Here is a 22,558-nt window from a genome sequence, read left to right as displayed (position 1 = left end):
GTGATCGATTGGACCACAGCTGTGAAAACTGAAAGTATCACCAATCTCATGACCAACGGATACCCCAGGGAACCTCAGACCTGCAGAAAGAGGCTCCAGAAGAGTGTTCACTACAGTGTTATCCAAAGTGGGCACAAATTGAAAAAACAACTTACATGCCCATCCGACTGGACTGGTCTGGTAGAATGTGGACTGTTCACCACTCCCTCCCTAAAGGATGAAAGGCCTCAGCCAGAAAGATCTCCTGGGGAGTTAGGGGGTGGGGTGGAAATAACTCAGAACCGTCGTGCTGAGTGACTGGAACCCAGGTGTGGAAGTGGCAGGATGAGGACAGATTCCAGGGCCAGATGACCAGTCGTACTTGCTGTGCGGCTTTGGGCAAATCACTTCATCTCTCTGGGCCTCAGTTTCCCTGACTGTAAATTATGAACAATAATAGTCCCTATCTCTTGGGTTTATTGTGACAGTTAAGTGAGATAATACACATAAAGTGCTTAGTAAAGTGCCTGGCATGCAAGGTATGCCACTTTATGATTTATTATTGTTAGAGGCTAATAATAATAATAATTATTATTTATTGTTAGTACTTTATTATTGTTAGAGGATGGAATGGCAACAGTTCATTTTTTTATTTTTATTTTTTATTTTTTTCATTTATTTTTATTAGTTGGAGGCTAATTACTTTACAATATTGTAGTGGTTTTTGTCATACATTGACATGAATCAGCCATGGATTTACAAGTATTCCCCATCCCGATCCCCCCTCCCACCTCCCTCTCCACCCGATTCCTCTGGGTCTTCCTAGTGCACCAGGCCTGAGCACTTGTCTCATACATCCAGCCTGGGCTGGTGATCCAACAGTTCATTTCAAAGCACATACAAAGGGACTTCCCTGGTGGTCCTGTGGTTGAGAGTCTGCCTTCCAATGCAGGGGACATGGGTTCAATCGCTGGCCGGAGAAATAGGATCCCACATGCCTCAGACCAACTGAGCTTGCACTTTTCAGCTAGACAGAAGCCTGCGTTCCGCAGCTAAGACCCACCACAGTCATAAATAAATAAAATTTAAAAATAAAAGCACATACAAGGACTTCCTTGATGGTCCAGTGGTTAAGAATCTGTCTTGCAATACAGGGGACATGGGTTCCATCCCTTGTTGGGGAGCTAAGGTCCCACATGCCACAGAGCAACTAAGCCCTTGAGCCACAGTTAGAGAGTCCGCGTGCCACGATGAAAGATCACGCATGAAGCAATGAGGATCTGGCATGCCACAGCTAAGACCTGACACAGTCAAACAAATAAATTTAAAAAATAAATAAAAGCACATATGGCAGGTACTACTATATATAAAACAGAGAAACAACAAGGACCTATTGTATAGCTCAGGAAACTATATTCCATATCTGTAGATATCTATATCTGTACATTGGAAACGAATCTGAAAAATAGTATTTATCTGTATATCTGCATTATTTTGCTGAACACCTGAACTAACGTAACATGGTAAATCAACTATGCTTCAATAAAAAGTTTGTTTTGAAAAAATAAATAAAAGCAACTGCAGCAATTCAAGTGTGATGTATGGGAGAGTGGGTACAGACACTGTGCTAAGCAAGGGAGCTGGAGGAATGGCTTCCTCTGCCAATGTGAGTAAGAGCTCCCCTCCCAGCTCCAGAGTTTGTTCTAATCCTAAAGGTCTGACAGGGTTAATTCTTTCTTCCTCCCAACCCCCACACATTCCTGCTTTACTCCCCACCTCACCAACAGTTCCTGCCTCAGGCCCTGGTCTGGTCTCTATAGTCAACCTTAGATAGGCTCCTTCAGTCTTTTTTTCCTTGTTAAAAAATATTTATTTGGTTGTGCTGGGTCTTAATTCTGGCATGCGGGTCTTTCAGTTGTGGCATGTGCGATCTAGTTCCCTGACCTGGGATGGAACCCTGGCCTCCTGCACTGGAAGCTGGACTCTTAGCCACTGAACCACCTGGGAAGCCTCAGGCTCATTCAGTCTTCAGGCCCTAGCTGCCAACTCTGTGTGTGTGTGTGTGTGTGTGTGTGTGTGTGTGTGTGTGTGTGTGTGTGTGTGTATTAGTAGCTCAGTCGCGTTTGACTGCAATCCCATGGACTGTAGCCCACCAGGTTCCTCTGTCCAGGGAATTCTCCAGGCAAGAATAATGGAGTGGGTTACCATTCCCTTCTCCAGGGGATTTTCCTGATCCACCTAGGGATTGAACCTGGGTCTCCTACATTGCAGGCAGATTGTTTACCATCTGAGCCCACCAGGGAAGCCAACCTCTATACTGAATCCCAAATGTCGCTCTCCATCCTGGACTTCCCCCCCAGCTTCCAGACTTGTCTGGCCCAACCCTCTCTCTCTGTCTTCCCTTGAGGGTCTAAGGTATTCCAAACCTAGCAGGAGCTAAAGAGAATTCTTCCTGCTTCCTGCCAGCAGTTCAACTGAGGAGGAATCTTTCTTGACTTCCTTTTTCTGTTTCCCTCAGATGCTGTCAGCTAGACTTCCCATCCCACTCCAAGCTTTCCCCCACCCTCTTGGGTCCCACCCTGCTTGAGCTGGGATCCCACCTCTCACTGGGGATTGGGCAGTGGCTTCCTCCCTGACCTTGACCCCCACAATCTATTTTATGCAGCAGCTGCACTGATCTTATAAAATGCAAACTGGATCATATGACTCCCCCAGCTTTCCTCTGCTTCAAGTACACTGATATCCTTTCTGCTTGGAGAACAGGACAGGTGTATTCCAGCCCCTGGGCCTTTGCACTTGCTGTTCCTTATGCCTACAATGCTCTTCTCCCAAATGTGCACAAGTCAATCCTCACTTTCTTTAGGTTTCTGCTGAAATGTCACCTCCTTGGGGAAGTCTTCTGTGGCTACTTGATCCAAAATAACAATAACACCCCCACTGTGCTACTCTGCTCATCCGTGCACCCATTCAAATGTCGCTTCCACAGATGCCTAGCCCAGGCCTGAATGAGTGAATATGGTTGTCTGGGGTGCTAAGGGCTTAATACTTATCCCATTACTCACTGGCTTTCCATGGCCCTTATAATTGAATTTCCCAAATTTCAGGGTCAGGATTTTTGTCACATCTGCTTAACAAACATATTGTTATTTAAGTAATATGTATTTTTCTAACTTTTAACTCACTTGTTAATCACTCACTAGAGTCGGACATGACTTAAGGACTGTCGACTTTAAAAAAAAAAGAAAAACATGAGAGTTTCAAGTTAAGTTTTATTTTGGGACAAAATGAGAACTGCAGCCCAGGAGACAGCATTTCAGATGGCTCTGAGAAACAATTCCAAAGATGTAGGGGGAAAGGACAGTATGGATGTGATTTTGGTAAAGGGGGAGTACAGGCAATCAAGCAAACAATTTTTTTTTTTTTTTTTTGCAAACAATTTTTTATAGAAGATTTTTCCTGGTCTTCTGAAGCTTCCACTAGTCATCACCATGAAACATTTTAGTGCTTTTCTCGATATGAGGAGATTCAAAAACTTAGGCTCAGAAAATCAGCTCCTGAGACTATCTGTCTGAAGACCTGTCCTGCCAGCCCCGCTACAACCACCAGCACAGAATGCCTCATTCCTGCTCTCCACCCTGAACTCCTTCGGGGGGTTGGAGGTCAGCAGCTGCAAGTGTACACAATTTAATCCTTGTAGACGTAGATGGCAAGCACCCATGGAAAGTGCCAATTTATAATTGACAGGACTAAACAACAGCATGATGCATGGAAGGTAACAGTTTTAAAAGTTACAATGAAAATGAAACAATATCACCAGACCCTGCTGAAACAGTAGCTAGTGTGAGGTTCCAGACAGCTTTCTTTGTTACAAAGGAAGATTAAGAAGGTTGAAGACATTGTTGCCAAAGGAACACTATCCTTAGCCTACTGCTCTGCAGGTGGCACAGTAGTAAGAATCCACCTGTCAATGCAGGAGATGTAAGAGATGTGAGGTTGATCTCTGGATCAGGAAGATCCCCTGGAGAAGGAAATGGCAACCCACTCCAGTATTCTTGCCTATAAAATTCCATGGACAGAAGAGCCTCATGGGCTACAGTCCATGGGGTTGCAAAGAGTCTGACATAACTGAGCATGTATGCAGGTCCTTAGACTAGCTGAAAAGGGATAGACTCTGAGGGATTCCTTAAGTTATTTAAATAACATTGAATCACTTTGCCCCCTGTCCCAGAATTAGGAAAATTCTGCTTCTTGAAGAAGGACAAAACTCCTGTGACTGAAAGATGCTGCTCGATTTCTGCCCATCCCTGGCTAATCTTGCATCATTCTCTGGCTACACTGACCCACTTTTTGTTTCTTGTGTTTCCACAATCTTCCCAGCCACAGGGCCTTTGTATATGTTGTTATCTCTTAAGATTCTTTTCTCTTCCCTATGGTGGTTTAGTCACTCAGTTGTGTCTGACTCTTTGCAACCCTGTGGACTGTAGCCCACCCCGCAGGCTCCCCTGTCCATGGGATTCTCCAGGCAATACTGGAGTGACTTGCCATTTCCTTCTCCAGGGGAACTTCCCCACCCAGCAATCAAACCCAAGTCTCCTGTATTGCAGGCAGTCTCCTGCATTGCAGGCAGTCTCCTGCATTGCAGGCAGTCTCCTGCATTGCAGGCAGATTCTTTACCCACTAAGCCACCAGGCCAGCTTCTCCTTGTTCACCTAGTTAACTCATTTTAGCCCAAGGGCAAATCATCACCGAATTTCCCCTTCTACCCTCCATTTCCGTCTAAGACCCCTATGTTAATTTCCATTCTGATCACGAGCTACTTTGTAGTAGTATTGGTGATGGTGGTCGTAGTATTTATCACAGTTTCAATGTTACATTTGCTTTTGGTTTTGTCTCCTCTTCTAGCTTGCGGTCTCCATGAGGGTAGAGATGAACCCAGTAGGCGCTTACTAAGTGGTTTTTGTGAATGAATGATGCATTTGCTACTTTGCTTTAAGGCCGGTCCTTTTTTTTTTTTCCTATGAGGTTTTATTTTATTATTTTTTATTTTTCCATTTATTTTTATTAGTTGGAAGCTAATTACTTTACAAAGGCCGGTCCTTTTAATGCCCACTTTTCACACTTTGGGAAACTGACGTCCAGAGAGGATTGCCCTGAGGGAGAGCAAGTAGGGGATAGCTCTAGTGGTGCCCCTCCCCCCATTTAGAGATTCGCTATCACCCCCACCCACCCCCACTTCCTCCACCGTGTGGGACCCAAGGAACACACGTCCCAGCCCTGGACTCCGCTGAACTGGAAAAGGGCCCGCCCACAGGTCAAGACCAGCCCAGAAGCGGCTCCTAGACCGGTTTAGCCGGTTCCAGGAGCGCGGGCGGGGTCCAGCCGCCCCAAGCAGTTAAGACGCAGACCTTGACGAGATTGCCCGCGGCTCGGGGCGGGCGCTTGATTTACACTTGGAACTTGGAGTCCTAGGCGGGGCCCTCGGGCTGAGTGGTTTAGCCAAGTCAGGGGGCGGGGTTATCCGGGTGTCGATCACATACATGGGCGGGACATGCAAATTAAGCCGCTTTCCATTTTTCTCTGGGCCCCGCCCCTCCGCGCTGCACCGAGCTACTTCCTAGAACTCTCGGAGTCGGTCGGTGGCTCAGGCGGCCCCGCCCCTCCCCCAAGCTGTCCCTCCCGGGTTCCGCCCACATTGTCGGCACTTAGCCATCCCCTTATCCCAGCGCCCCGCGGATGTAGGGTCGGGGTTTAGGAGCCGAGCGGGAAGGCGGAGGCCGTGCAGTGGGCTCCTGGGGCTGGGGGTCGGCTTGGAATCAGGTAAATGGCACCGGAAGCAGAAGGGGGATGGGGATTGCCAGAGTTTGAGGCTCAAGCTGCCCGCCCTTGGCGGGGGGGCTACTGAAACCCTCCCGCCCATGTTCGCCTGGAGGAGCCCAGACCCCCACCCCGGTGTCCAGGGGAGTCCAGGACACGCACACCCCCGCCAGTAAAGTCTAGTGGAGTTCAGATCCACACACCTGTGTTCGGGGGGCCCAGGCCTTCCCCATCCGTGTCCGGGGTTACTCTCACTAGGTCATTTCATATCGGTTTGCTTTGAGACTCAGCCTAGAGGGGTGTTCTGCCCGCCTGTGTCGGGGGAACTTAGGTCTCCCCAAATTTGTGTTCAGGGGAGTTCAGCCTACGGACTAAGGCCGTCCACTTGCATGTCCAGGCCCAATACCAGCTCTCTGCCTGCCCCTTTCTTGCAGTCCCTCCCAGCAGAAATTCCCCCTGGGTCCCCATTCCGCCTCCCCTCTCTGCCCTTTTCTTCCTTTCTCCCTTCCAGCCTCCTGGCCCTACCAGCTTCAGATCAGCACATTGTTGACTCTCAGTTAAGAAGCTATCAGCCTTCACAGTCTGGCCACCCTCCCTTCGGTACCTAGGCAGCTCCCCGGAGGCCCCCTGGGGTCCTGTCTTCTCCGCCCACCACCTGACTGGCATCGCTTAATTTCCCCCTCAGCCTGTCCACCCACATCTGGCTGCCAGCTGCTCACCCTCACCCTGCAGGCCCCCTAGGGTCTCCTAGGGAATTGCTCACAGCTCTCCACCTCCTTCTGTGCCCCCACATCCAGACTGCCCCGCCAAAGCAGAACCATCCCCCTTCCCTGGCCCCCCATCCAAATCTGCTAATCAGAAAAAGTCCTAGCCTAGTGCCTGGAAGAGAGATCTGAAATCAGAGAAGGGGTGGGGTGTGAAACTTTCCAGCACAGAGATGCTAGGGGTGGGGGAAATGGGTGGAGGGAGACAGGAGCTTAAGTTGTACCTAAAGGGTTGAGATCAAAGCCGTCTGCCTTCCAGATGGGGGCTGTGGGGGAGGGTTGCCCCCCTGGGGGCGGGTAAACCTGAGCACTCCCCCCTTCCTCGGAAACCCCCCGAGACTCTGCGGTGACAGCTGTGCCCCAGCCCGCGCCCGGCGGGTTTCCTTTTCCGGTGCTTGCTCTCCCGACAGGCTGGCCTGCAGTCTGGAGACACTGCGCCTGGCCCTTTTGAAGGGGCTCCCTGGAGGGTCTTCCTGGACAAGAGGGAGGGGACCAGCTGGAGAACAATGGTCTTCTGTGGCTCCCGGACGCCAGGCGCTTCCTGTTAAACCCTTCCCTGGGGACCCGGCTGCAGGGGGGAGCGAGGCGAGGGGATTGACAAAGTCAGCAAATGCACTGCATTTTCTCTCGGTCCTCGTCTTGTTTGTGAAGGTATCAGGAAGCGGTGAGGCGAATGCAGACCTTGCCCTCCAGGGCGGAGTCACTCTGGGCGTTTCTTTTCCGCTCTGTGGCTGGGGGTTGTGCCCCCAGGGGACGGGGCGTGGTTAGAAATCCCAAGATCTCTGGGTCTGGACTTGGCCCTGCAGGGGACCCAGGCATCTCAGGTGATTCCGAAGTGTGGCTGTATTTGCCAACCATGGTTCTAATTGCCTTGCTAGGTGAGCTGGAGGTTGCGGCCCCTGAGCCATTCCGGAGGTGGGCTGGGCCTCGGTTTCCCTCAGTTTAGGATTTCTCCCAAGCGTTGGACCAGAGCACCAGGTGGTCCTGAGGGGCAAGAGGGGCAGTGAGCTGAGCCGAGAGTCTTGGAAACACGCTGCTTTTCCTAGGAGCCCTGGGAAGATATGTTGGGGAATCAGCCACTGTTAATAGAGGCTTCATGCAAAGTCCACTGTGTTTACAAAGCTAACCTGAGATGCATCCTCAGAAGATTCTGTGAGCCTCTGAAGGCCCCCCCCCGTCCCCGGGACTCTGCATCCAACCCCAGGGGCTTCCGGTTAGAGACCAGATAACATGCCCTATTCTACGAAGAGACAGTGTATGTTGTCTGTATGTATGCAGACTTAGCTGCCAGCCAGGTGCTTTGCTGGGTATACGTATTAACTTAGTTAATGAATATTCCAATGAATATTCATTGGAAGGACTGATGCTGAAGCTGAAGCTTCAATACTTTGGCCACCTGACATGAAGAGCCGACTCACTGGAAAAGACTGATGCTGGGAAAGATTGGCGGGAGGAGAAGGGTCCGACAGAGGATGAGATGGTTGGATGGCATTAGTAACTCAATGGACAAGAGTTTGGACAAACTCCAGGAGACAGTGAAGGACAGGGAAGTCTGGTGTGCTGCAGTCCTTGGGTCGGGTCACAGAGTTGGACGCGACTGAGCGACTGAACAACCGCACAACCCTGCCCCAAACTTGGGTCAGAATTAAAGTCGGCACTTTCGCTAAGCCCATGTTATGGATGAGGGAGTTGAGGCACAGAGCAAACATTTGTCTAGTAATACAAAGCCCACTGTTCTTTCTCTCCTGGATTTGGTGGTGGAGGACAGAGTGGATGGTTACGTGGACTTTTCTTACGTAAACCCAGCAACTTATCTCTGGTTCACAGATAAGGAAAGAGAATTTAGGGTGGTGAGATCCACTGGCCAGGTCTCTCACCCACCCCCAGGTAGTGTTTTCTCTCCTGGCCTCCTGTGCTTGCCACCCACTGGCTTCACCCACCAGCTTCCTTCTTCAGCTTTTTCACACCCACTTGCTGGGTAATTCTGTACTATCTGTTCTCCTGCTGCTTCTGGTGAAAACATCCCTGGGGGCTAATTTGTGCATGCTCAGCCCAGGGGTTTGATGAGGATGAAGTTGTATTTGGGTGTTTTGTGTGTGTGGTTTTTTTGTTTTTTGGTGCACTTTGCAGCTTAGAGAATCTTAATTCCCTGACCTGGGTTCAGGCATTGAACCCGTGCCCCCTGCGGTGGAAGCATGGAGCCCTAATCACTGGGCCGCCAGGGAATTCCCTGGGTTTGAGTTTGGGTGTTTGTTGTTGTTTCATGTTTTTGATGATCATTACTAACTGAGCAAATCCAAACCGCCGCTAGACTAGAAAGGCTGCTTTGGGCTGGGGGTGGGGGCCCTTGCTGGTGTCTGGGACAGGAAATGGCTTACCGCTGTACTGTTTAGACCCGAGGGTGAGGGCGGACGGGGAGGGCCATCAGAGGCTGCCAGCCCTGTTAGGTGCGTGTTGGAGGCCACAGGAGACTGGCCCTCGGCCCTAGCATCTTGGCCCCAGGCCAGCCCCCCGCCAACCAGCTGCTACCTGAGCTCCTTTCCCCTCTCTTACCCCTCCCCTTCCCCTCCTACCCTCCCCCCCTTCCCCGCTGTGGCCCGCCCTTCCGGAATGAACCTTGTCCTGGCTTCTAGCCACTGGGAAGGCCAAAACAAGCCTGCAATTACTCACTGCCGGGCCCTGCGGGCTGCGGCTCCTCTCGGAAGCTCAACGTGGGGCAGGGGGTGGAGCTCTTCCCCCCGGGCTGTGTGAGGCTTCCATCTTCAGATAATACCCTGCGCTTTCTGGCTCCCCTTTATGAAGTGTTAGTCGCTCAGTCGTGTCTGGCTCTTAACTACGATCCCATGGACTCTAGCTCACCTGGCTCTTCTGTCCATGAAATTTTCCAGGCAAGAATACTAGAGTGGGTTGCCATTTTCTCCTCCAGGGGATCTTCCTGACCCAGGTATCAAACTTGGATCTGCATTGCAGGCAGATTCTTCTACCTTCTGAGCCACTAGGGAAGCTCCGTGGACATCACCTCATGAACAGATACTCGGATTTCCGAAGTACTCTCCTGTTTAGGACTAGGTGTTACCTTCTGAGAAGGGAGGTGATGAAATGAGTTCTTTTTCTTTTGGTTTGGGGATCCTAGTTCCCTGATCAGGGAAGGAATCTATGCCTCCTGCAGTGGAAGCATGGAGCCCTAACCACTGGACTGCCAGGAAAGCCCCTCTGAGGGAGAAACTGAGGTTGTGAGAAGGGGCTCGCCCCAAAATCTCCAAAGCCTTCCTTTTAGCTGGGGGGTACTTCCCCTCCCTTGCTCTGCTATGCATCTCAGGGCTGCTGCTTGGGAGATGGGGCCACGGAGGAAGGAGTGTGCAAGAGGGGGCCCCTGGGGACTCTGCAGTCAGCAGGCACTAATGCGTCTGTCTTCAGCCTGAGCATTCTGCCTCCCCTGGCCACCCTCCCTTGTCCCGGTTCTCATGACTCTCCGGACATCTGTGGGTGGGGCATACTTTTGCCCAATCTTCCAGTGGTTATACTGTGACTAAAGCCAGGCCTGTCCCTGGAGGCTGGGAGGCTGGAGCCAGCGTGCACCCGCGGGGCCACATGTCCCAAACTTGACCTGGGTTTCTGGTCAGACCGGGTGGACTGGCGGACAGGCTGGGTCTTTTCAACACCCTGTGTTGAGGTTGAGTCTAGGCCCAGCAGGTTACACACACACACACACACACACACACACACACACACACACACACACACACACACACACAGATTTGGAGACTACGGTTTTTCTTTTTTTAAGTCATTTCATTTTTTTAAAAAAATATTTATTTATTTGGCTGTGTTCGGTCTTAGTTACAGCATGTGGGATACCTCACTGCAGTGCACTGGCGTCTCTAGTTGTGGCCTGTGGCCTTCTCTTTAGTTGTGCAGAGGCTTAGTTGCCCCGATTTATGTGGGGTCTTAGTGCCCTGACCAGGGATCGAACCTGAGTCCCCTGCATTGGAAGGTGAATTCTTAACCACTGAACCACCAGGGAAATCCTGGATCTACAGGTCTTAAGAATGACAGTCATCACAACAGCTGTTGCTTCCTAGTTTAGGCACTTCACCTCTGGAGTCTTCATCACAAAGATTTATTGCCTTATCCGCCTTTCACATTGTGGAAACTGAGGCATGGCGAGTTTGGATAGCTTGCCTGCTAATATGTAGTCTTTACTACATAGCAAAAAAGTGCCAGTTTCTTGACTCTTGACTTTTGAGGCTGGATCGTTCCCTGTTGGAAACGATGGGGGCACTGCCCCATCTTAGAATGCTGAGTTGCAATCCTGGTCTCCCTCCACTAGTGTTACCTGAAAACTGGGTTCACTTCTTGGTTGGGCATCAAGCCAGACACCACCAAGGAATTTCCCTGGTAGTCCGGTGGTTAAGAATCTGCCTTCCAATGCAGGAGACTCAGGTTCCGTCTCTGAGGGGGTAATAAGACCCCACATGCCGAAGGACAACTAAATCCGAATCACAACCAATTAACCCCCCCACCCCGCCCCCCACCCCTGCTCTGGAGCCCATGCACCACAGCTAGAGAGAAGTTGCAACTAGAGAAGTGTACACAGCAACAAAAGACCTCACATGTGAAACAAGGATCCTAAGGCCTGAGGCAACCAAATAAGTGAATATTAAAAAAAAAAAAAAAAAAAAAAGACACAACCAAGTCAAAGATCAGGGGGAGGAACGACTTAATACTTGGCAGCAAGTAAGAACTCCAGGCTTTTGTTTTTTTTTTTTTAAATCTATTTTATTACAGTTGATTTACAATGCCATGTTTAGTTTTAGGTGTACATTACAGTGATTCAGTTATATACATATCCATACGAAAGAATGTGTGTACGATATACATAGGGTTTCGTTCCAGTATGGATTTTCCAGTGTATAAGATTGAGTTTTTAAGTGAAGGTCTTCTCACATTTTAATATTTATGAGTTTTCTGGTAATTAATGCTGGCTTCCAAATGAAGGCATTACCCCACTCACTATATTCATAATGGTGTTCTCCACTGTGGGTTCTTTGGTGAGTGACCAGACTTGAAACACAATGAATCCGTATACTCTTTACACCGCTAAGTTTTCTCTTCAGTGTAGATTCTCTGATGTTTAGCAAGGCTATCACAGAACTTTAAAGGCTTTGCCACACTCATGACACAAATAAGACTCCTGTCCAAAATGAATGTGCTTATGTTTAATGAGATTTAAGCTCATACAGACGGCTTCTGACATTGAAGATATCCCCAAAGGTTCTCTGTTGTCTGACAAGATCATTCCAGTGTCTGAAGGTTTTGCCACATTCTTTACTCTCATGAGACTCTTCTCAGGATGGCTTCTCTGTTGTTTAATGAGACTTGGATTACACAAAGGTCATTCCAAGTTGAGGATCTATAGGGCTTTCTTTAACTTTGGACATGCTGGTGCTTGGTTAGGGCAGCTGGGGTGCCAGGGTTCATTTTATTAGGGAGGGGGTATTTTTGAATGACTGACTTCCACTCCCTTTACAATGAGTGGCTGCTACTTTTATTACAGTTGAAGTTGGAAACTCTATACAAGCTGAATGGAGAATTTCCCACACCCACAGCATTGACAAGACTGAGTGAAGCGAAAGTCACTCAGTTGTGTCTCTTTGTGACCCCATTGACTATAGAGTCCGTGGAATTCTCTAGGCCAGAATACTGGAGTCAGTAGCCTTTCCCTTCTCCAGGGGACTGTCCCAACCCAGGGATTGAACCCATTTCCCGCATTGTGGGCAGATTCTTTACCAGCTGAAGAACTCCAGGCTTTTGAACTGTGGTGTTGGAGAAGACTTTTGAGAGTCCCTTGGTCTGCAAGGAGATCCAACCCATCCATCCTAAAGGAGATCAGTCCTGGGTGTTCATTGGAAGGACTGATGTTGAAGCTGAAACTCCAATACTTTGGCCACCTGATGCGAAGAGCTGACTCATTGGTAAAGACCCTGATGCTGGGAAAGATTGAGGGCAGGGGGAGAAGAGGACGACAGAGGATGAGATGGTTGGATGGCATCACCGACTCAGTGGACATGGGTTTGGGTGGACTCCGGGAGTTCGTGATGGACAGGGAGACCTGGCGTGCTGCGGTTCATGGGGTCTCAAAGAGTCGGACACGACTGAGCGACTGAACTGAACTGAAGAACATCAAGAAGAAAAAAAAAAAAAAAAAGAACATCAGGGAGCTTTCCCAAAGCAGTGTGTCCCAGACCAGCAAAATTGGGGAAATTTTAAGCTAAGGGTACATGCATATTCAGGAGCTGGCTTGAGCAGAGGAGAACACATCATAGAATCAGGCCAAAGCTTCCCAGGTGGCTCAGTTTTAAAGAACCTGCCTGCCAATGCAGGAGACCTGGGTTTGATCCCTGGAGAAGAAAATGGCAACCCGCTCCAGTATTCTTGCCTGAAAACCCCATGGACAGAGGAGCCTGTCGAGCTACATACAATCCATGGGGTGACAAAGAGTCAGGACTGAGGGACTAAACAACAATAGAGTCCAAGCTTTAGTTGGTTCAAGTCAGGAGGGTCAACAAAGTCATTCTATCCTCCATCTTGGGGGAGGGGATCTTAGTTCCTGCAGAACTGAAAGACCTGTATCAGATTGTTCAGGAGGAATTAGGACTTTGTTTTGTGGCTGAACAATTGTTTCCTGACTGCTTTTCTTGGATTCTTACATTCCCTCACTTCCCTTGAGATCACTGATTACTGAGACCTGTTTAAGGGCAAGCCTTAGGGCCAGGCTAAAATCCCCAAATGGCTTAAGCTAAAAATGACTTCATGTTGGTCAAGGAAGTCTAGTTCTCTTTCTTCAGGCTCCCCTCACCGCCCCCCACCCCAATCCTATCTGCCTATACTGGGTACCAGAGTACCACCTCCTACAGTCGTGGCAACAAATAGTGTCCCCAGATGTGGCTTCGTGTTGGTGTGGGGTGGAGGGCAGGCTCACCACCCACTTTTGACTGCTCTGCCTCTTTACATAGGTGCCTGCTTGCAAAGTATCACTGTGTGTGTCTTTCTTTTCCCCCAAACAGGTATAGAGTTCTGAGGATGGAGGTGATTGGCAGGTTCTGGCATCTTGGGGAGAGATTCAGTGGGACTTTCATTCTAGGCCGTGGGTTGCCAGTTCCCCAGGCCCTGGTGGGTGGAGATAGGCCAGCTTTTCTTCCTTCCTGGTTCCCAGAGGTGGGCGATGGCCCAGACACAGTCCAGGAGCCAGAAGGCGTGGGGAGCCCTGACCTGGCGTCCGGATTTACTGGGTGTTGCCCGGGTGTGTGTTCTGAGACCCAAGGGCCCTTGTGGGTGTGGAGAAGAAGCCAGAAGCTAAAGTAGGCCTCCCGGCCTGCCTGCCTGCCGCCCTCACATCCCACCCCGCCCTGGCTCCCGGCCAGCAACTGCCAGAGTGGTGACTCAGAGCAGCAGAGCCCAGGAGAGAAGCAGGGTGTGGGGTGGGGAGGGGTCGTCCCCCTCATCCTCAGCCTTCCCAGCACCCCCATTAAGACCAGGACCCTTGAGGCTGCATTTCACACTCCCCTGCACACCACCACCATTTTCTCTCCCTGCTCCCCACTGGTGGGATTTTTTTCTTTTCTTTGGCACCAAGCTATGACAGGAAAACAGAAATGTGTGTGGGGCATGGAATATCTCTAAGGTCGGAATATATTTAGGCCAGGATGAGAGTGTGTGGTGGGCGCAGTTTCAGGCACTGGCAGGATGGCAGGGAGGGGTGAGCCAGGGTATGGAGGGAGCTCCCTCCTGTAGAGCTCGCTGGCTTCCCAGGGGCAGAAGCAGCGAGGACCAGGGAGGTCCTGGAGGTGGAGGCATGCCCTGCACTGCGCCATGCTGGCTCATCTACAGTTGAAAACGCCGGGGCCCAGACAGGTTAAGTGGTTTGTCTTGCTGGTCTGGCTGGCTGCTAAGCAAGAGCGTGCTCTTGCCATATTCATGCAAGCGTGTGTTCATCGGTGCAGCTTTCTGTACAGCCTAATCTGTTCCCAGTCAGACGTGAGATGTGCAGGAAAGCAAGAGGTGAACTGGACCTGAATCTCCAAACCACAACCCAGCCCAGAGTGGGGAGTGGCAGGGCTGGGGGTGGAGGGGGGATGGGGAGAACATCCGCTCCTCTTCTCTGCACAGCCCTCAGGCTCAGAATGGTTTTGACACTTTTTGCTGTTTTTCTTTCTTTTTCACGTTTGGTTGTAGGGCATAGCCTGGGGCATCGTTCGATCATAGTTCCCCAACCAGGAGTCAAATCATTCAGCTCCCTGCAGTGGGAGCTCGGAGTCTTAACCACTGGGCCACCAAGGAAATCCAGTTTTGATATTTTTTAAGCAGTTGAAAACAAAAGATTATTCCTTGAAACATAAAAATCATATTAATTATGATTTCAGCCCTTGTAAATTACATTTACACCGTCATGCCCATTCATGTCTGGCTGCTTTGTTGTTCATTGGCTCAGTTGTGTCCCCATGGACAGCGACCCCATGGACTGCAGCATGCCAGGCTTCCCTGTCCTTCACTATCTTATCTCCTGGACTTTGTTCAGACTCATGTGCCTTTTTTTTTTTAATTGAGTTAAAATGCACATGACAAAAATTTACCATCATAGCTATTTTTTAAGCATACAGATCAGTGGTATTAAATACAATTTATATTTTTATAATTTTTTATAAATTTTTATAATTTAATATAATTTAAATTTTTATAAATTGTATAACATCTATCCCCACAACTCTTTTATTTCCCCCCCATTTTCCCCCTACTTTTTGGCTGTTCTGTGCAGTATGCAGGATCTTAGTTCCCTGATCATGGTTTGAACTACCCCCTCCAGTGGCAGCCCGGAGTCCTAACCCCTGGACCACCTGGGAAGTCCCACCCCCACAATTCTTGTAAATTTGAAGCTCTGTACCTATTAACTCTCCTGTTCACCTCCCCTCAGCCCCTGGAAACCATCATTCTTCCTTCTGTCTCTATGATTTTGACTAATCTAAGTACTTGATATAAGTGCTTATAGGAATTATACCGTACTTGTCTTTTTGTGATTGGTTTATTTCACTTAGCAGAGTGTCCTCAAGGTTCATCCAAGTTGTAACGCGTGTCAGAATTTCCTTTCTTTTTATGTATCTATTATTACTATTTTTAAAAATTTTTTGCCACACTATGCAACATGCAGGATCTTATCAATAGTTCCCCGACCAGGGATGGAACCCACTACCTCTGCAGTAGAAGCGTGGAGTCTTAACCACTGGACTGCCAGGTGAGTCCCTGGATGATAGCTTCTTTTTAATTAGCTTTTAAAGTTTTGGCTGTGCAGGGTCTTCCTTGCTTCGCACAGGCTGTGTTTAGTTGCAGTGAGTGGGTACGACTCTTCATCATGGTTCTCATTTCTGTGCCTTCTCTTGGGGAGAACAGGTTGTGGGGCCCGCAGGCTCAGTGGCTGTGGCGCACGGGCCTAGCTGCTGGAATCTAACATGTGGACTCTTCCTGGACTGTGGATCGAATTCGTGTTTGCTGCATTGGCAGGTGGATTCTTATCCAGTGCACCGCTAGGGAACTCCTTCCTTCCATTTAAAGACTGAATAATATTCCATTGTGTGGATGTAACACATTTTGGCAATTCCAAGCACTTGGATTGCTTCCATGTGTTAGCCACTGTGAATAATACTGCTGTGAATATGGGTGCACAAATATTTCTTCGAGACCCTGCTTTCCATTCTTTTGACTGGAATTGCTGGGTTGTGTGGGTAATTTCATTTTTAAGTTTTTGAGAAACCTCCGTTCAGTTTTCCACAGTGGCTATACGCTTTTGCGTTCCTGTCAACAATGCCCAGGAGCTCCGGTTTCTCCATGTTCCCATCAACACTTGTTTTTTGTTTTGTTTCATGATAGCAGCCATCCTCGTATCTGTGGCTGCTTTTGTTCTATGGAGACAGGAGGGAAGGGAGCAGGGCACAACCTTTAAAAGTGTGACATAGGACTTCCCTGCTGGTCCAGTTTTTAAGAATCTGCCTGCCAATGCAGGGGACACAGGTTTGATCCCTGGTCTGGGAAGATCCCATGTGTCTTGGGGCAACTACGTCCACATGCCACAATTCCCAGGCCTGTGTGCCGTGGAGCCCATACTCTGCAGTGTTTGTGTGGAGGGGCACTACAGTGAGAAGCTCATGAATGAGAAGCCTGTGCACTGCAACTAGAGAAAGCCTGCGTGCAGCAGCCGGAGCATAAATTAATTTAAAAAAAAATTATAAAATAAAATAAAAGAATGATGTAGTCATTGAGGATACAACATAAACTTTTTAGAAGTGATTAGATGTTAGATGGTGGAAGATGAGATTTCCAGTGGACCTTGAGCCTCATTATGTGCTCACTGTAATATATTTGTTGTTTAGTCATTCTGTCGTGTCCATGGACTGCAGCACACCAGGCTTCCCTGTCCTTCACCATCTTCCATGAATTTGCTCAAACTCATGTCTGTTGAGTCGGTGATGCCATCCAACCATTGTCTCCTTCTTCTCCTTCCTTCAAGCTTTCCCAGCATCAGGGTCTTTGCTGATGAGTCGACGTTTCACATCAGGTGGCCAAAGTGTTGGAGCATCAGCTTCAGCATCAGTCCTTCCAGTGAATATTCAGGGTTGATTTCCTTTAGGAGTGACTGGTTTGATCTCCTTATGACAGTGGAGGTGGACTTCCTTGGTGGTTTAATGGCTAAAACTCTGTGCTCCCAGTGCAAGGAGCCTGGTTTGATCCCTAGTCAGGGAACTAGATCCCACCTGCCGAAACAAAAAATTCCACATGCCTCAATCAAGATTGAAGATTCTGTATGCTGCAACTAAGACCTAGTGCAGCCAAATAAATAAAAATAATATTTTAAAAAGACAGTCAAGGACATTCCTCATGGTTCAGTGGTTAAGATTTCACCTTCTGGTGCAGAGGTTTGTGGGTTCAATCCCTGGTCGGGAAGCTAAGATCCCACATGCTTCACAGCAAAAAAACCAAAACAAAATAGAAGCAATACTGTAACAAATTCAATAAATACTTTAAAAAATGATCCATATATTTTTTTAAAACATGGGTTCTAGTCCCGATCTGAGGTGTGTGTTTTCACTACACAGGCAGAGTGAAATTGTTATGACCACCACACCCAGAAGAATTGATGCCTTGAACTGTGATGTTGGAGAAGACTTTTGAGAGTCCCTTGGGCTGCAAGGAGATCAAACCAGTCCATCCTAAAGGAAATCAGTCCTGAATATTCACTGGAAGGACTGATACTGAAGTTGAAGCTCCAATACTTTGACCACCTGATGCAAAGAGCCGACTCTTTTTTTTGTTGTTGTTGTTGCTCAGCTGTGTCCAACTCTTTGTGACCCCATGGACTGTAGCCTACCAGGATCCTCAGTCCATGGGATTTTCCAGGCAAGAATACTGGAGTGGGTTGCCATTTCCTTCTCCACCAACTCTTTGGAAAAGACCTTGATGATGGGAAAGATTGAGGGTAGGAGGAGAAGGGGACAGCAGAAGATGAGATAGCTGGATGGCATCACTGACTCAATAGACATGAGTTTGAGCAAACTCTGGGAGATGGTGAAGAATAGGGAAGCCTGGCATGCTGCAGTTCATGGGGTAGCAGAATCAGACATGACTGAGCAACTGAAAAACAACAAAAACACCAACCCAGACTTATTCCTAACTGATCTCTGAACTGTAGAGATGGTTGTCCTTCCATGGAGGAGGTGGGGACAGGTAATATTTGATGCTTAAATACACTGATAAGCTCTGAAAAAGATAAACACCTGTAAGAAAATGCACTGGGGTTATGAGAGAAGGAGAGAGTGCTGGGGGAGAGCAGAGTGATGGCTAATTGAGGAAGATAGTCAGGGACATGTTTGAATGTTCTTCCCAATGGAGGTGTGGAAGGGAGGTCTGTGTTTGTTGCTGGAAAACCCCTCACCTGGCCTCTGCCAACCTATTCCTCCTGGACAGCTGGGGACCCTGAGAGTGCTTAGGAGCTTTCTGTCTTCTGACTGTGGCCAGGATGAAGTGACCTGGTATCCCAGGTATCAAGGCAGTGTCTCAGGGCAGTTTTGTTTTTTTTTAAACTTATTTGGCTGCAGTGGGTCTTAGTTATGGCACATGGGATCTAGCACCCTGACAAGGGATTGAACCAGGCCCCCTTTATTGGGAGTGTGGGATCTTAGCCACTAGACCACCAGAGAATTCCCAATAATAATAATTAAAAAAAAAAACGACCCTGGATACTCACAACTGTGGTCTGAATGTTTGTGTCTCCACCCCCTCACTTGAGTTCCTATATTAAAATTCTAACCACCACGGTGATAGTATTAGGAGGTACAGCCTTTGGAAGGGAATGAGGTCATGAGGGTGGGTCTCTCATGAATGGGATTAGTGCCCTTATAAAGATACCCAAGACAACATGATATACACTATTATAAGGGGCAAATGTGGGGCAAGAAATAGTTTTGGAGCCATCCACAGCCTTGATTGCTAAATGCAGCCTATTGCATGTTCCTGTATAGCCAGTGAGTTAAGAATGGCCTTTTCATTTTAAAATGGCTGGAAAAAAAAATTCACAACTTGAAAATGATCTGCAATTCAAATTTCAGTGGCCAAGGAGCTGGAGGGGATAGAACAGACATTGCTGAAGGGCATAAACTTGGACTGAGTAGTAAATAAATCCTAGAACTCCAAAGATGCACAGAAGAGTAAATATAGATTAAAATGTTGTATTATAATCATCAGACTTGCTAAGAGACTAGCAACTTAACTATTTCCACCACTAAAAAGAAATGATTATTATATAACATCATAGAGGTGTGAATGGGCTTCCCTGGTGGCTCAGAAGTTAAAGAATCTGCAATGCAGGAAACCCAGGTTTGATCCCTGGATTGGGAAGATCCCCTAAAAAGCGAATGGCTAGCCACTCCATTATTCTTGCCTGGAGAATTCCATGGACAGAGGAGCCTGGTGGGCTACAGTCCTTGGGATCACAGAGTTGGACATGACTGAGTGACCAACACTTTCACAGGGGTGCTAATTATGGATACAATGGCAACCGTATTACAATATATGTCAGTTTTACTACATAAATGTATCAAATGTTGGACACCTTAAATTTATACAATGTTACATGTCAAATATGTTTCAATTAAAAAGTCAGTGTCCATGGGACTTCCCTGGTGGTCCATTTGCTAAGACTCTGTGCTTCCAAGGCAGGGGGCCTGAGTTCAATCCCTGGTCAGGGAACTAGATCCCACATGCCCCAACTAAGAGTTTGGTTGCAGCCACTAAAAATACCACATACACAACTAAAAGATCCTTCATGCTGCAATGAAGATGGAAGATCCCAGTTGCTGCATCTAAGACCTGGCACCGTCAAATAAATAAAAAAGAAAAGAAATAATTATCTAAAAAGGCAGAGTCCGTAAATAAAGTTGTTTTTATTTTTATTTTATTATTATTTTTTTATAAAGTTTTTAAAATTTGTTTTTTGTTTTGGCTTTGGTAGGCCTTCACTGCTGTGCATGGGCTTTCTCTAGTTGCAGTGAGCGGGGGCGTTGTGGCGGCTTCTCTCATTATAGAGCTCGGGTTCTAGGTACCTGGGCTTCGTAGATGTGGAGCTTGGGCTTAGTCGTTCAGTGGCACGCGGCAGGGATCGAACTGGCAGATTCTCAACCACTGGGCCACCTCGGAAGTCCCATAAATAAAGTTTCATTGACACACAGTTGTGCTCATTCGTTTACCTCTTATCCCAGGCTGCTTTTATGCTACAAAGCAGAGTTGAATCATTGCCACAGAGACAGCCTGGCCCTTGAAGCAGAAAATACTCCCAGTCTGGCCCTTTCCAGATGCTTGCAGAGCCCTGCTCTAAAGGAGCCTGAGACCTGGATGTCAGCTGATGCTGACTTGGGGCTTTTGGGGGTGTTTCCTGGTTGGCACAGCAAAGAGGTCGGAAGGAGTCGGTGTTGGAGGGGTGTGGGGACACGCAGAAGGTTCTGATGATTAACACTGAGGAGGGTGTGATGGGGATACCCCCTGGGGAGGGATCTTTCTCGTCTTCAAGGTGGTATGGGATTGAGCCCTGAGATAGGCAGGCTGATGGAGGCACAGCAGAATCACAGCCAGGAAGCCTAGATCTGCCTCGAGTAATCCCCACCCCCCAGAGCTGACAGATGAGATAGAAACATCCCATGAACCACCACCACCCTCTCATCTAACCAGTCATGGGACCCTACCTCCTGTCTCTCTCTTTCTGCCTTTCCTCTGCTTTTCCCTGCCCCTCCCTGGTGCCATCATCCGTCACTGTCTGGGTCTGGAGATGTGCCCCAACTTCATGCTTCAGTGTCCCTGACCCTCCTCTTTTCTCAGTGTAGCCAGCAAACTTAACTTTCCTATCTTTCTTTCTTTTTTCTTTTCTTTAAAAAAAAATTGAAACAAAATATATAACATGAAGTTAACCATTTTAAAATGTACAATGCCCTTGCATTTAGGACAAGCCCAAGGTTGGGCAACCATCACCACCTATCCATCTGCAGAGAGTTTCCATCACCCCAGGAAACCCTGTACCTGTGAGTTGTCACTCCCATCCCCCTTCCTTTAGTCCCTGGCAACCAGTGATCTATTTTCTGTCTCTTTGGATTTCCCTCTTCTGGACATTTCATATCCATGGCATCATGCACTAGGTAGTCTTTTGTTAGCTTGGTGGGGTTTTTGTTTGTTTATTTTGTTTTTGGCCATGCTGCATGTCTTGTGGGATCTTAGTTCTATGATCAAGGATTGAACCCAGGCCCTCGACGACGAAAGTGTGCAGAGCCCTAACAATTGGAACACCAGGGAATTCCTGTTAGCTTGTTTTTGAAACTCATTCTCTTTGTAGCAGGTTTCTAAAGTTCAATCCTTTTCTGAATGAACACTCATTGTGGTATGGGTGTACCACAGTTTTTTTAATCCATTCATTTGTGGATGGACATGTGAGTTATTTCCACCTAAACCTATGACATAAATATACCTAACTTAAATTTTGTCTTTTTAAACTTTTGTAAGTTGTCATAAGATATATATAAGATTTATCATTTTTTAACCATTTTTAAGTGAAAGTTTGTGGCTTTAAACACATTTACATTGTCACCCAACCATCACCATCATCCATCTCCTAAACTCTTTCATCATTCCAGAGTGAAACTGTCCCTGGGAAATCGCTGGTGGTTAGGACTCTGAGCTTTCACTGCAGGAGGCATGGGTTTGATCTCTGGTCCAGGAACCAAGATCCCACAAGCCATGCAGCATAGCCAAAACAAAATGAAACAACTCTGTCCTCATTAAGCAATGACTCCACATTCCCCTCACCCCAGTCTCTGGTAATCACTGTCCTTTCTGTCTCTAAGTCAGTGAGCTTTCACCAATTGAAATCTAAGCATGCCAGCTCTCCTGAACCCTCAGTTGGCCCCTCCTGTTCTCAGGATAGAGACCAGACAGTCCCAAGGGGGATGCACATGGCATCTTGATCACAATTTCCTCCCTCTCCAAGCTTCTTTAGGTCCTTCCCAGTGGCTCAGTGGTAAAGAATCCACCTGCCAAGCAGGAGTCTCAGGTTCAATCCCTGTGTCCAGAAGATCCCCTGGAGAAGGAAATGGCAACCCAATCTAGTATTCTTGCCTGGGAAATCCTATGGACAGAGGAGCCTGGTGGGCTACAGCCTATGGAGTTGCAGAGTCTGACTCAACTTATGTACTAAACAACAACATCAACAACGGAGCTTCTTTCCCTGTATAAAAAGTTCCCTCTCCTCCTTCTTCTTCTATGGGACCCTTGTGTACATGTCCCCTTCCCCTTCTGAGGAAGGTCCACCTCTCAACAGTGCTCCCAGCTGTTCCCTCATAGGACACATCCCAGCTGTAATTCATTATTTCCCTGCCTTTTCTTTTTGGTTTGTTAATGTAGGTTTGTTGATGTGC

The 22,558-nt window shown here is 48.0% G+C and overlaps 1 long non-coding RNA gene across 1 annotated transcript; it reads left to right on the top strand.

The window, feature by feature from the left end:
* The first annotated feature begins 5,677 nt into the window (after positions 1-5,677).
* LOC136165973 (uncharacterized) lies at positions 5,678-20,162 on the top strand. The gene is made up of 3 exons (XR_010662851.1): positions 5,678-5,796; positions 15,763-15,846; positions 16,002-20,162. It is a non-coding gene; the product is annotated as an uncharacterized lncRNA (long non-coding RNA).
* Positions 20,163-22,558: the final 2,396 nt, after the last annotated feature.

This window comes from Muntiacus reevesi, chromosome 1 (assembly GCF_963930625.1).
Source record: "Muntiacus reevesi chromosome 1, mMunRee1.1, whole genome shotgun sequence".
NCBI classification, from domain to species: Eukaryota; Metazoa; Chordata; class Mammalia; order Artiodactyla; family Cervidae; genus Muntiacus; species Muntiacus reevesi.
This window is presented reverse-complemented; position numbering and strand designations above follow the sequence as displayed.